This window comes from Vicugna pacos, chromosome 4 (genome assembly GCF_048564905.1).
Source record: "Vicugna pacos chromosome 4, VicPac4, whole genome shotgun sequence".
Taxonomy (NCBI): Eukaryota; Metazoa; Chordata; class Mammalia; order Artiodactyla; family Camelidae; genus Vicugna; species Vicugna pacos.
Window position 1 is genome coordinate 9,728,954 of NC_132990.1, and position 13,756 is coordinate 9,742,709.

Sequence of the window (13,756 nt, forward strand, 5' to 3'; positions counted from 1 at the left end):
AGAGCCTGCACAGAGGGTCAGCAGTGGCCAAGGAGTCCCATGCCACCTGGGGCACAGGGGACAGAATGTGTGAGGCTGCTCTTGGTTCCTCCAGGAAGCAATACTCCACCCAGGCGGGATCGAGTAGGTGGCTCCTGAGTGTGTGTTCATTGCGGGTGAGGAGCACGTTCCCATTATTGTGCTAAGTGTGGGCTGCCAGTGGGCTCCCTGGGACACTGTTCAAGCCAGAGGCAAGAACCTGCTTTCCTAGGCAGGAACTCTGTAGACTAGGAGAATCGTCTGTTATCTTACCTCCACTCAGCATAGTTGATGTCCTCTCACTTTTTCTGGATGAGCTTTTGACTAGAAATAATAAGGAAATGCAGACTACTCATATTATTGGTGGCATCAATAACTAATATTTTTTAGGGACCTATTCTGTGTCAACTATTGTGCAAGCTGTTTATATATATTATCCCTAGTCTTTGAGTCCTACAAGGTCAGTTTTATTTTCCCACCCTTATCTGTGAGGAAACTGAGGCACAGAGCTGTTAAATAAACTCACCCGGGGCTTTCAAATAGCATAAAAAGGAGTCAGGATTAGAATCCAAGTCTGTTGGGTTCTAAGTACATTACTAGTAAGCCAGCTTTTCCCAGTGCTGATTAAAAGCAGTGGACATTTGACTTAATAAGTATCTGGATTTCTGGGTCACATGGTGGTAGGTTACTCAGTAGAACACCTAGTATGCTTTCTTCCAGCTTCCCACTAAAACAACAGTCATAATGGTTTCATGACATCTGTTTGACAGCCCTTGATGTATCTCTACCTAGCTTCAAGAGAAAACCTAAAAAACAGAGAAAAAGGTAAATACAACTCAAATCGACAGTTTTTAGTATGATTTAAATCTGTGATGGTGACTATTGTATGTGGCTAATATTCTACTATTGGGGAGGAAGTCTATTTAGCTAAAAATATTCTCTTGCCCCAAACCATGGCAGTCAGGTTTTTATAGTGAAACCATTCACCTAAAAGGTACCTCTCTGATAAATTTTTCCCTTCAGATTTCTAAGTAATTTTGAGACTGTCTGCTTCAGGTATCACAGGCATTGTAATTAAGTAGTGCTATTTGCTCAGAAAGCACAGCACTTATTATGACCATCCAACCCATTCCAACAGGTCTAGAGCAAGAAGGGGAGAGGGGAGAAGATACTTTGTTGTTTTCCCATTACCTGCTCCCTGCCTCAGAAGCCTCAGGGCCATGCTAACAAAATGATTTTCAATACCGTTTGGAAAAATCAGCAGATGAGAATGTTCAGGGACTTTTTGTTTTTTTTAAATACCAGCAAGGGGGAGTATTTTCACTCTTTGATATTAAAAAGTAATGGAAAATTAAAGCAACTAAAGGAGTGTGTTGCTGAAAAAAGACTTGATAAATAGATCTAGAATAGAATAGATAAGTTTGAAATGGGTAAAACGATACACATGAAACAAATGCATGACAAAACTCAAATATCAGCAAAGGATGTATAGGGGAGCAAAATTTGCCACTGCAGAATGTTTCGTTGGCATGTGGCTTATTTCAGGCTGAAAACAATCAAGGTCTAAAAGACTCAGGAAGAGCCTTTGACCTTCCCTGAAACTCCCTAAAAGAATGTAGGTAGAGGACCTGTTCCAGGAAAGAGCTATCACCATGGATAACTATAGAATGAATTAGGTGTGTGGACAGGGAGGAACCTAGCAAAGTCTGTTTGTTAAAATTCCTCTCTGTGTCTCTTTGTCTCCACATGGCCCAGCAAACATTTGTTTACCCAAACATTTGCTTTTCCATCTCCATGTAAATTGCCTTCTTTCTCTTTGAAGTCCCAAACCACCACCTCCAATATCTTCTTTTGTCTTTAGCTGGTGATGGTATTTAAGGTGAGGGTTTTGGCCATTTTGGCGAGTGACTCAGTTTTCCTGAGACTCTCCCATGTATACATGTTATTGAACTTTTGTTTGATTTTCTCCTGTTACTCCCTCATGTCAATTTAATTCTTAGAACAACCAAAAGAATTTACTTTTTTAAAACATTTTTTATTGATTTATAATCATTTTACAATGTTGTGTCAAATTCCAGTGTTCAGCACAATTTTTCAGTCATACATGGACATATACACACTCATTGTCACATTTTTTTTCTCTGTGAGCTACCATAAGATTTTGTGTATATTTCCCTGTGCTATACAGTATAATCTTGTTTATCTATTCTACAATTTTGAAATCCCAGTCTGTCCCTTCCCACCTTACCAAAAGAATTTAGAAGGGTAGAGATCAATTTCTTCTTCCCCAACAGAGGAAAGATTATTCAATAAATTGTGCTGAACAATAGATTAGTTATATGGGAAAAATAAAAGCTTATTCTCATCTCACTCTATTTCCTAAGTTAGTTTTAGGTGGTTTAAATAATGCATTATAAAAAAATGAAAGGAAAATAAAATTTTAGAAAGGTGTTTACAAGCTTTGGATAAACTCAAAAAGCAATGGGTAAACTCAAAAGGAAAATATTGATAGATTTGTCTACATTAAAAGATGAAAATATCTTACTCATTTGATCCTTCTAGGAAGATCCCATTAGATGAGTAAGTATTAAAATGCTCTGCAGACTGCAAAGTAGAATAATTTAAAAATATTTGGAGTCACTGAGGAGGATAAAATCTATTCATTTGGTGATTCCAATTCAAATTCTATCTTTATCACAATTTTCATGCAAGCATTCTAGGTTCATGTTATTTAGAGCTGTGTTAATAAAGCATAGTGGTAATTTATTCCCTACCATGTTTCATAGCAAAAGTATCCATCACTTTTTTGAGAGTGCAAGTAGCACCTAGCTAATGTTTATTAATCCATTCTTTGAAATAGTTCCTACTTGAGGAACACAGAAATGTTCCTTAGGCATAGATCCTTGGGAGAATTATAGTAAAACTAATGGGTCTCTGGCTTGTTGGCGATGCTTTAAAGTTAGGAAGGGAGTCATGCGGAGTGGAGATGAAGCAGAGCCACAGAACCAGGAAAGGGGCTAAGTTGTATTTTCTTAGGGAAAATAGCATGGGCTGTTAGAACAGGCGAATATGGATTGAATCTTGACTTCTCACTCACTAATGGATATCTCTGGGCAAGTTACTTTACTTCACTGCTCTGTTCAAAGAAAATAATTATAGTGCCTATCCTGGTTGGGGCCTTATTAGGATGAAGCATCACCCGAGAGAAAGTGTGTAAAGCAAGGAGTCAGTGCCCAGCAGTAGTTCCCTTCTCCTTTCCTACCTTCCTTTCTTTGACCTTCTCCCCAGCTCTCTATCCAATTTACTCAACAACCTTACACTGAAAGCTTAGTCTGCACTTGGCTTCTGGAAGGTGCAGGGAATATGAACAAGACATGGTATTTCCTATCATGTTATCTAGAGACCTGGATTTAAGACCTAGATACCAAAATAAGGCGTTAAGAGAGGGTTGTACAATTCTGTGGGAGCTCTGAGAAGGCAGTGCCTGGGGAAGCTGGGAAAACACTTTAGGAAATGTTATCCAAACTGTGTACTAAAGTGGTAATCTCTGCCTCTGCCTCCTCACCTCTTACTCCTCTCCGAGGCTGGAAACGACCAACTAGGACCTATAGGTCAGGTTCTCAGTGAGAAGGGCTACAGCATGTCAATATAGTTGGTAGCTGCTTTGACTTCCTAAGCCCCCGCCCCTGCCCCAACTGAGCGTCTTCCACATTCTTAAGCAAATTGATGTCCCCATCAAACCACCTTTTCTTGGGAGGATGCTGATTCAGCTTTACCCATGGATGAGGAGGGAACACAGTTCTGATCTCATACAAATAAGAGTCTAAGTGGCTTTTCATATTACAGTAATGGGAGGACTGTATCCCACCATTCTACTATCCATAAGGAGGATCAAGATGACATTAACTCTCTCCAAGGTGATCCTTAGGGAAGTGAAGCAAGCAAGGTAAGTGGAAGCATGGGATTGGTGGTCTAGAGGAATGACCCCTGCTGGGAAGCCTGAGCTGTGCAATGGTTGTCTACTGTTAACAGTGGCCCCTTCATCCTATGAAATGGATTAGGAGCCTTAAACTTGGAGAGTGAACTATTGCTTTTTAACCTCTGCTTCTTGGGTTTTTGTTTCACCATAGCTATGATTTTCAGGGCTGTGGTTTTGCAGGGCTACAGACTTGTGGTGCCTCTCCACTGTCAGACAGCTCTCAGGTAGCACATCTTCCTTATCCTGAATGTCACTTGGTCTTCCACGTCTTGGTCCTTGTGCTGGGCCTAATCCATCCTCAGCGCCGTGTCACCCACTAAATGCTTTCTATGCATCGTTTCTACTCCTTACCTCCAACTACCTACCTCATTTGATGGGTAGGCATTATTACTTGATTTTGTAGAGGAAGAAACTGGGATTCAGAGAGGTTTATCAACTTGCTAGAGGTCACAGAGCCAGGAAGTGGCCCAGCCAGAATTTATGCTCCTTTCTGACTGACTCAACAGCCTATACTTTTATCACTACACTATGGTTTTTTAAAAAGAATTTTTATTGAGGTAAAATATACACAGCATAAAATTTACCATTCTAACCTTTTTAAAGTATATAGTTCAGTGGCATTAGGTATATTCGAATTGTTGTGCAGTCATCCGCTAATTTTTAAGCATTTAAAGACAGCAGGGACATCTAAGTCTGTTGGTAATGGGCCACAAGATCATTAATTAAGATAATTATCTACATTTGTGTGGGCCAGTGAATTTCCATTTGATAACAATGACTTGATGAACAATTATTTGGATGTGACTCAAATGCTCATCTGAATTAAGGAGCTTTATTTGTATTTATTATCTCCTGTCAGGAGCGTCATAGTCTTCCAACTTCAGGAAATTAAACAAAAATATCTCACTATTATGTTGTTAATTACGTTCAGCTTTAATTATAATTGCTAATTGATTGCAGCTTACTAGCTTAACATCTGGGTGCAGCAGGCACACCACGGTAGTGGGAGGCAGGTAGGCATGCCAGAGAGCTCATGGGGGTCTCCTGATTAGATAAATTAGTGGTAGTCCACTTTGAGGGCAGCAGCATGCTAGATTTTTGGGAAGGGTGAGTATCAGAACGTCCTTAAGTTTTCTTTTCAGCAGGATTTTCAGCCTCATTTTTTCTCATAAAACACAGGTTCCAAAGCCCTTTATGGAGTGTACTGCTCTCTAGCCTAAATGTTGACTAACATTTCTTCCCATGTGTGACATCTGGAATGGGACCCACCACTGCTGCCATGATCCTGCCAGAACAGAGCAGAATACACCTTCCTACCTTTGGACAGCACGCCCCCACCCATGCCACCCTAGAGATCATCAGCCTCCCGTCAGTGCCTTCAGGTTGCTGGCTCATACTGAGCTTGTAGTCAATGCAAACTCCACACCTTCTTCTTATGTATTATTGTGACACTGGACCTTCCTACCTGCATCCTTTCAAATTGGCCCTGTGAACTCAAAGGTAAGATTCTCTTTCTATCAAGGATGGAAAGTATGTGCAATGCCCACGGGCCTTGCTCACATCCATGGACCTTCTTACTAACACCTTTTCCACTGAGCCTGGATGAGCCTCAGAATCCTTAACACAATGCTTCAGTTAGTTGTTAAAAATCATCTCTCAGAGCTGGCACACAAATACAAATCTAATAGGCTTTCTTACTTTTTGTTGATTCGTATTATATTTTATTATATATTTAACCCTTCATGGCAAAGGATAAATCAGGATACATTAAGGGCTAGAAGACTAGGGCAGTGACCAGTGTAATAGAGCTTGATAGAATTAATATCATAAATATTTAGAGAACTTGAGTGTTGTTTGCAGCAAAAGTATAATAGTTTTTTCTTATTTAAAAAGTCTTCTTTTTTTTTTTTCTTAATGGAGGTACTGGGGATTGAACCCAGGACCTCGTGCATGCTAAACATGCCCTCTACCACTGGGCTATTCCCACCCGACCCCACAAAAAAAGGCCTTCATTAAAGAAAAAAAAAAATCTAAGGCCTTATTTTGTGACAGTTTATGCTAGAAGATTAACTACTTGCAGTAATCATGATTGCCTTTCCCACCAGTGATTCAGCTTCTTTCTACTTCCCACCACTCGTCCCTGCTCCATGCAGTTGACTTTAGATTCAGGAGAGGAAGGAGAGTAGGCACATTGCATTTTTTCCCTCTTTTCTTATTCCCAAGGCTAATGGGGCAATATGTTAGTCTTCATTCCCTCTTCAGATAAAAAAAAAAAAAAGATATGGAATGAATGGGGAGACACTGGGCTGGCAGCAGTTTATATTGGTTAGGAGATACTAGGTTGGGTTGAATTTTGCAAAATAGCCCTGATACTGAAACTAGTCTTTAAGGTACACAGTAGCTCACAGTACCTGGCAGCCTGCAGTTAGACTCCTAATTCTTCACCTTTTCAAAGGGCTCTGTGGCTTTCCAGAGTCAGCAAACCAATGCACCTCTGTGTATATAAAAAACGTATCGTGGATAATGAAGCAGGGAAGAAATGTTATTCTTTTAATATGCTATACTTCGGATATTTTGAATATCTCATCTTACTGTCAGGATGGGTTTCCTCATGTGCCCTTGACCTGGTGGTGTTCTAATGTTGATAGAGAGTATTTTCAGAACCTGGTTTCCAAGAGTTGTTAGATATTTGGGATGCAGTTCACCTCTCTTTCTCTTTCTGATTCTGACCAATGGGGGGCACACATAAGGAATAATAGTCAGACAGGAAAGTACCACTTTTTTCATAGATAGACAAGCTCCTGATACCCAAAGTAAGCTTTGGTAAAAGCTGGATTAGAGAACCTGACTCTGATGTGAAGCTGAAGTACGTGCTTCCACCACCCAGCCCAGATCTAAGACATTAGATTCACACGCTCAGCCCCATGAAAGGGTGAGCAAGTGAGAAACTGGGCCTGCAGTGTTCCACCCACGTGCCAGGACTCGAGGCCTGCCACACCCACCTGTCATAGGTTGAACAAGAAGAATGGCAAGCCTGCCCCACTTAGGAAGGACAGCCCGGGGTGCTCGTCATATGGAGCAGAAATGGAAGAGGCAGCCTTTAGTACGGTGATGGTGTTCACCGTACGTCATTGTGGCACAGTGAGTGTGAACTCTCACCCATCACATGGTCCACTCCCTCAGTGGGAAGTGAATTGTGGGTAGGAGAGACCAGAGCCTTCCGTCCAGTCCTCCTAGCAGAGGGGAGAGCGGGCAGAAGGCCGTTCATCTGCGGTACAACAAGCAGGATTCCTCTGAGCATCAGTTTTGAAAAGTAATGTTCTGTGCTATCCTCGGAGGATGTCTTGTTTGTGGTCTAATCCAAGGATTGATGATTGGGGAAGCAAGCTTTAGGCTGAAGAGATGGTGGAATTTTGATTGAAGAAAAATGTTATGCCTAGAAAACTCCCCATGGATAATCTGCAAGTCAATCCTTGTTTTATGCAAAACAGCACCTGTGCCTCCGTGCTGATGGTGCAGATGTAGTAACTAACCACGCGGAAAAGCCAGCTGCACGCCTGGGATTGGGGGAAAACCTTTTCCCTCTCCAGGAGTGGGGGACTCCAACTTAAAGAGAAATAAGCATATGAGAGGCTGGTGTGGAAAGACTCTGAAAAATCTATGACTACGTGGCTTGTGAAAATTGCCTTTTGTTTCCAAAGCAACAATGTTTTTGAGAAAAATAAAACTTTTCTCAGTGTGAGATCTTTTCTCTTTGTATTTTATATTGGAATACATTATGGCAGTGTTTTTAAAAAAACCTTGAATGAATTTCAGGATTAGGCAAAGTCAGTTTTAGGATCAACCTGGCTCTCTTGTCTATGGGGGAACTTGGCCAAGGTATTTCGCCCCTCTGAGCCTCAGTTTCCTCATTCAGAATGGAGGTAACCGTAGCTACCAGGCAGGGTTTTTGTGCCAATTAGAGATACTGGGGGTAAAGTGCCTGGCCCAGAATGAATTGTGATGACGATATGTATTTTTTTCTTAATCCTTTATGCTGCATCACAATAGGTGGATGTGCAAGCTTTATTTGTGCACAACACTAAACCCAAGAGGATATTTGTTCCTTTATGGGTCAGAAAGACTAGGCCAAATTTTAAAGTGGGAATTAGGAGGTCATGTTCCAGAAAGATCCTTTCTGGTCTGTATGATTGATTTTTCCCAGGAAATTAGATCATTCAAACATCTGCAGATTTGTTGGAGTCTGCATTGAAGTGCCAGATGTGGTTGTTGTGACAGAACCCTTGCCCAAAGGGAAGCTTGATGGATGTTCTGCTCACTGGTGACATTCCTCTCATCTGGGGTTTCCAGTAAGGGGCAGGCATTTGAGTGGTAGGAGACACAACTATTGAAATCCTACAACCAAGCCTTCTTTCCATCAGTGTTCCTAAGGATCTGTTGCCACCTGAATGCATTTTCCTGGAAGAAGATTTGTGTTATACCTTATGGCATGAATGGGAATGGAAGGATGACTAGAGGGAACAGAATTTTGAACCAGGCTCACCCACTGGTACCCAGGGAGACCTGACTGGAGATGATGACAGAAAGTCCTGTTTAGCATCAAAAGAGTGTAGCTACAGGCAAGTAGCAGGCACTTGCTAGGTCTAATAAATTTATATAACAAACACTGTGTTGGACAATAAGGATTACAAAAATAAATAAGAAATATTCCTTTGGCTTGGTGGGAAAGACAATAATCGGAGTTACAGAAAAGTTGATACAAGTCCTAGGGGAGTGTCAGGTGACTAGGGGTAGCATCTGGTCCAGACTAGGCATGCGGAATGGTCCATGGGAGGTTCCCAGTGGAGGTGAGCTGACGAAGAGTGGAAGTTTGCCAGGAGAAGGGGAGAAGAGAGGTCATTCTAAAGAGAAGGAACAATGTGTGGAAGATGTAAGAGAGGATGGTCAGCCTGGGATTGTGGATTCATTAAATATGACCAGAGCTTAGAGATGAGGGTGGAGGTGGGAGGTAGCAGTGGTGAGAAAAGAGACAGGAAGGTAAGTAGATATTCCTGAAATGGGCCAAAGTATATGCAATAATTTAGTATTTGATAAAAATGGAATTTCAAATAAGTGAGGAAACCAGAGATTGTTTGAATATACAGGACGACTGTCTAACCATTTGGCGGAAATAACATTAGACCCATAGTTCACACTTTTAACCAAAATTAATTTGGGGTCAGCTTTAAATTTTCAATATGAAAAATGAAACTTTTAGATGTACCAGAAGGAAACACTCAGATATGATTATATAGCACCACAATGAAAACTTAACAGGAATATGAGTATCTGGGGAAAGCATTTTTAAAAAATTTTTTTATTGATTTATAATAATTTTACAATGTTGTGTCAAATTCCAGTGTCGAGCCCAATTTTTCAATTATACATGAACATAGATATATTCATTGTCACATTTTTTTCTCTGTGAGCTAACATAAGATCTTGTATATATTTCCCTGTGCTATAAGCATTTCTTTTTTAAAAAATTTTTGTTGAAGTGCAGTTAATTTACAATGTTAATTTTAGGTGTACAGCAAAGTGATTCAGCTATACAAATATACATACACATATATTTTTTCTTTCGGGAAAAGTATTTCTAACATGATCTCTTACCGAGTATAACTAACAAAAGAGTTCAGGTTGATATTCATAGACTACAAATATTAGTAATATATGTAGCATAATGAATAACTTCTGGTCTGTAATTATAGATAAGCCTATGAACATATAAATTTAGTTTTAAATGTGACATGTACAGGCGAGTCAGATTTATTTGGAAGAAATAAAATATTCACTTTTTTTTCCTGGATAATTATGACCTCGTAGCATTCACAAATGTAAGCATAGCTGAGCTTACCTGAAGCGACGTCTCAGTGGCTCTGCATTTCACAGCGGAAGGGCAGTCTACATGGATTTTTAATTTGCTCTGGATGAGGAATTTTGCATCAAAATGACCTGTGTGAATTTTTGCAGCTATGCCATCATTTTCTTGGAGTTTGTGACATGAAGTGACCCAGTCTTGGTAAGATTCTATTGAAAATATTTTCAGATGAACCATCGGGGAATCTGCTTCTCAGGGAGTCAGCCATAAGTAGTGTGCCCTACCCTAGCAGAGAAGGATGGTGTGTCTGATTTGTTCATATGTTTTTGGGAGAGAATAAGATTATCTCTATCTATCTATCTATCTACCCATTCATCCGTCCATTTATCTATCTTTGAATAGCATATACTCTTGGTTTGAAAAACACTGAAAAACATCTAATACGTGGAGTCTTCTGGGTATTGCGGGGAGTTCCCGCATCCAAATGCAGGCCTATTGAATTGAAGCAGGACTAAAAATACTCTCCCTGCATCTGGAACACTAGGATCCTTTGGGATTTGTTTCATTTGACCACACTCCAATCATAATGATGTTGAGTGTGGATTTTGTTCCCTAGGATGCGAATCCTTAAATAAATTCTTCTCACCCTTAGGTTTTGTTTACTTATTTTAGGAAACTTTCCTCTAGGTTTATGAATTCCAACAGATCACAAAAATTATACATAGTTTCAAAAGAGACCAAAACTGTCATAAAAACATTGTCTGTAAGAGAAATAGGAGGGAAGGGTGGAGCATGGTGCTTTTAAGTTATTTTTCATTTCGTATCGTAAATGTGAAACCCTTGGGAGCTGTGTTTGCTGACCAATAGTTTCATGTGCTCCTGAATGCCATTCAACAGATACGTCAAGGGACATGGGAATTTCAACTAGAACAATCAAACATTATCAACCGATCTTGGTACTTTAAAATGAATGCAAAAAAGAATAGAAGGAAAAATGATAGTATATGATGAGAAAATCTCCCTCAATTCTCAGATCAGTAGAATCATGAAATGTTGGCAGTAGTAGAGAATTTACTTTATACCAGTAACTACACTATTTGGGTTCATCCACTGTTCCCATTTCCCCCATTTATCTGGTTACTGCCCAGTACAGCTTTAATGTATGATTAAGTAAATTTATTTTCAACAACAACCATGAAATTTAAGTGTAATCCCACAGGGACCAAAACAGAATGAAACAACACACTACACTCTTCATGGGGATTGGCTCATACGAGTCACTATTTGTCATCAGTATTTGAAAGCAGACTCTCTCAGACAAGGGCAGATGATGCTTACTGTACTAAGCAGTAATCGTATATGGAACTTGTCTATGGCAGGAGCTAGGCTGACATCACTGTGTCCTCTACAGGAGTGAGGTGAGTGTGTGTGTATTGGTGAGGAGGACAGAGGGTGTGGGTCGTGGTGGGCAGTGGGGAGTAACGGGCCTGAGCAGCATTCTTAGAGTCGATCAGTCTGTGTTGAGGAGCACTGGAATGACTGGAGGTCTGTGAGGGGCCCTTTGGTGGGCATTCTTAAATACAAGGCTGAGAAAGTCACACTTGATCAGAAATGAGCACTGACAGCAGCTCTTAAATGGTGGGAATGACATGGCAGAAAGAAGAGAGAGACAGGTATTGGTGGCAGAATTGAATTTTCTTTCCTTCATGGTTAATTAAAGCACTTAGTGAGGTCTCCAGAGTCGATCTCATAAAGGAATGCCTAATTCACAGTGTAATTCTGAGTGCTGTTTAACAGATAAATTGATACCCTTGCTAATTAGACCCTTTTTACCTGTCAGAGGGAGGCTAAGAAGTTGAACCAACTGTCTCAACTTGTCCTTTGAGGGCATCCAGAACTAGAGCTCTAGGTGGAAGCCACCTTATAGATTGTTTATTTGTGCCATTTCATTTTTGGATGTGGCAACTGAGACCTAGAGAGATCGAGAGAGCTGTTCAGGGCTCCAGCTTGCTACCGTACTCCCATTCAGTTCTCCAGTGGAAGGGCACAGATTCGGCCTGGGCCTCCTGTTTCTCTCCAGTTCTACTTCCTTTATCACCTTGGGTGACTTCAGTATCCATGAGGATGATGTGTCCAAAACTTGTCAGTTCCTTTGCCCCACCATCTTCTCCCATGATCTTGTCTCCTCACCGGCCTTAGAGTCCATGGTCCATCACTGATATAAATTCATCTGCCTAAACTCTCTTCTGTTGTCTTGTCACAAACTGACAAGTTATGTGTGCTTTGTGACTTGCTATCTCCCGCCTCTAGACTCCAAAATCCTCGCGGGCAGGGCCTTTGTCTGCTTTGTTCCCTGCTGTATCCCGAGTGCCTAGGACATGGTTGGCACATGGTAGGTGCTCAGTAAATATTATTAGTTGGGTGAATGAATAAATCAGTGAAAACGAGGGTAGCTTTCAGGGAGATTAAACTGTATTTTGCTCTAGAGAGTTTGGCACATACTTCTGTTTTGATTATTTCTAATGCTAAGGTTTTTGTTTGTTTTTTAGTTTTCTTCATTTCTTTTCTCCCCTCCTGCAGAAAAAAGAGCCTCATTCAATGGAACATTCCTTTTGTGTCTTCCTCTTGAGGAGCAGATTACAGGGAAGCCTGAGAATCTCTGTCCTTGCCCCTCAGAGTATGCAGAGGTAAGGGGGTGAGGAGGGAAAGGAACTTGAGTGCTGACTCTGCAGCCATCACATTGACTAAGCACAAGCTCATGTTATGTCTTAGAAAGAGCTATATTAACAAGAGAAAAGGAGGGGAGGGTATAGCTCAGTGGTAGAGTGTGTGCTTAGCATGCACGAGGTCCTGGGTTCAGTCCCCAGTACCTCCATTTCAATCAAACAAACAAATAAACCTAATTACCTCCCACTGACAAAAAACAAGAGTAACCTGTTGCCTCAAGTAACAACTTCTTGGCATTTTCCTAGCTTTTCCAAATCTACATCCAGGTGGAAGTGATCCAGTCAGCACCTGGAACATGTGTCAGGAACTTGGAACAGAGGCTCAGACAGAAATAGAAATTTAGGGACCATCACTGTCTATGCTGTAATGTAGCCATAGATGGGGATGAAGAAGACATGGAGGGAGAAAAGAAGAGAGAGGGCAGGATCCGAGATGGGAGCCCAGCATTCCTGCAGAGCCCTGGTGCCATAAAAACATAATGACAAAGTGACACATATGATGATGGAAAGAAGGCATGTTCATATGCAGCACAGCCTGTCCACTGATACAGCTATGGAGCCATAACATCTGTCACTTTGGGATTTAGACATGCATACGGGCTTCTGATAATGTATATAACTGATAAGAATTACTTTACTGAAACATGAAGTAAGAATTATGGCTGTGAAAGCGTTAGGTGCAGTTCACAGGACAGTGGTGGAGTGAAAACGACCAGCCAGTGGTGGTACAGAGTCCACTGGTCCAGCCCCAGCCATAGTGTTAATTGCCCTCATGAACTTAAATCCCCAGGCCTCTGGCATCTGAGCATCTCTAGGCTTTAGTTTCCTAATCTTTAAAATTAAAAAAGGATACTACATCGGTGAGCCCAAGGGGGTAGGCACAAGCTGCATATCAAAACTGGGGTGGGTCCCCTAAAAGATACTTATCTTATGTGATCTCAGAAAGCATAACGCATTTTATTATCAAATCTCAGATTTGTAAAATGAACAAAAATCACACATATTTATTTAGCAGTTAAAACCACTGAATGTAAAGTTCAACCAAATCTTCCTGGATGGTGGGCAAAGGTTAGAAAAGACAGAGAAACCCAGAAATAGGTGATTCCGAATTGTTCAGTTCTGCAGTTCTTTTCCGAATACCGGTACACCAGTGCATGACTGTTGATCTTGATT

General features: G+C 40.9%; 1 long non-coding RNA gene across 1 annotated transcript in view; it reads left to right on the plus strand.

The window, feature by feature from the left end:
• Window positions 1-777: 777 nt before the first annotated feature.
• Window positions 778-13,756, plus strand: part of LOC116279973 (uncharacterized) — a 183,998-nt gene continuing 171,019 nt past the window's right edge. Inside the window, exons 1-6 of the long non-coding RNA XR_012071877.1 lie at window positions 778-843; window positions 3,865-3,964; window positions 5,177-5,497; window positions 10,010-10,058; window positions 11,077-11,275; window positions 12,438-12,544. This is a non-coding gene — a long non-coding RNA (uncharacterized lncRNA). The remainder of the gene's footprint in view (window positions 844-3,864; window positions 3,965-5,176; window positions 5,498-10,009; window positions 10,059-11,076; window positions 11,276-12,437; window positions 12,545-13,756) is intronic.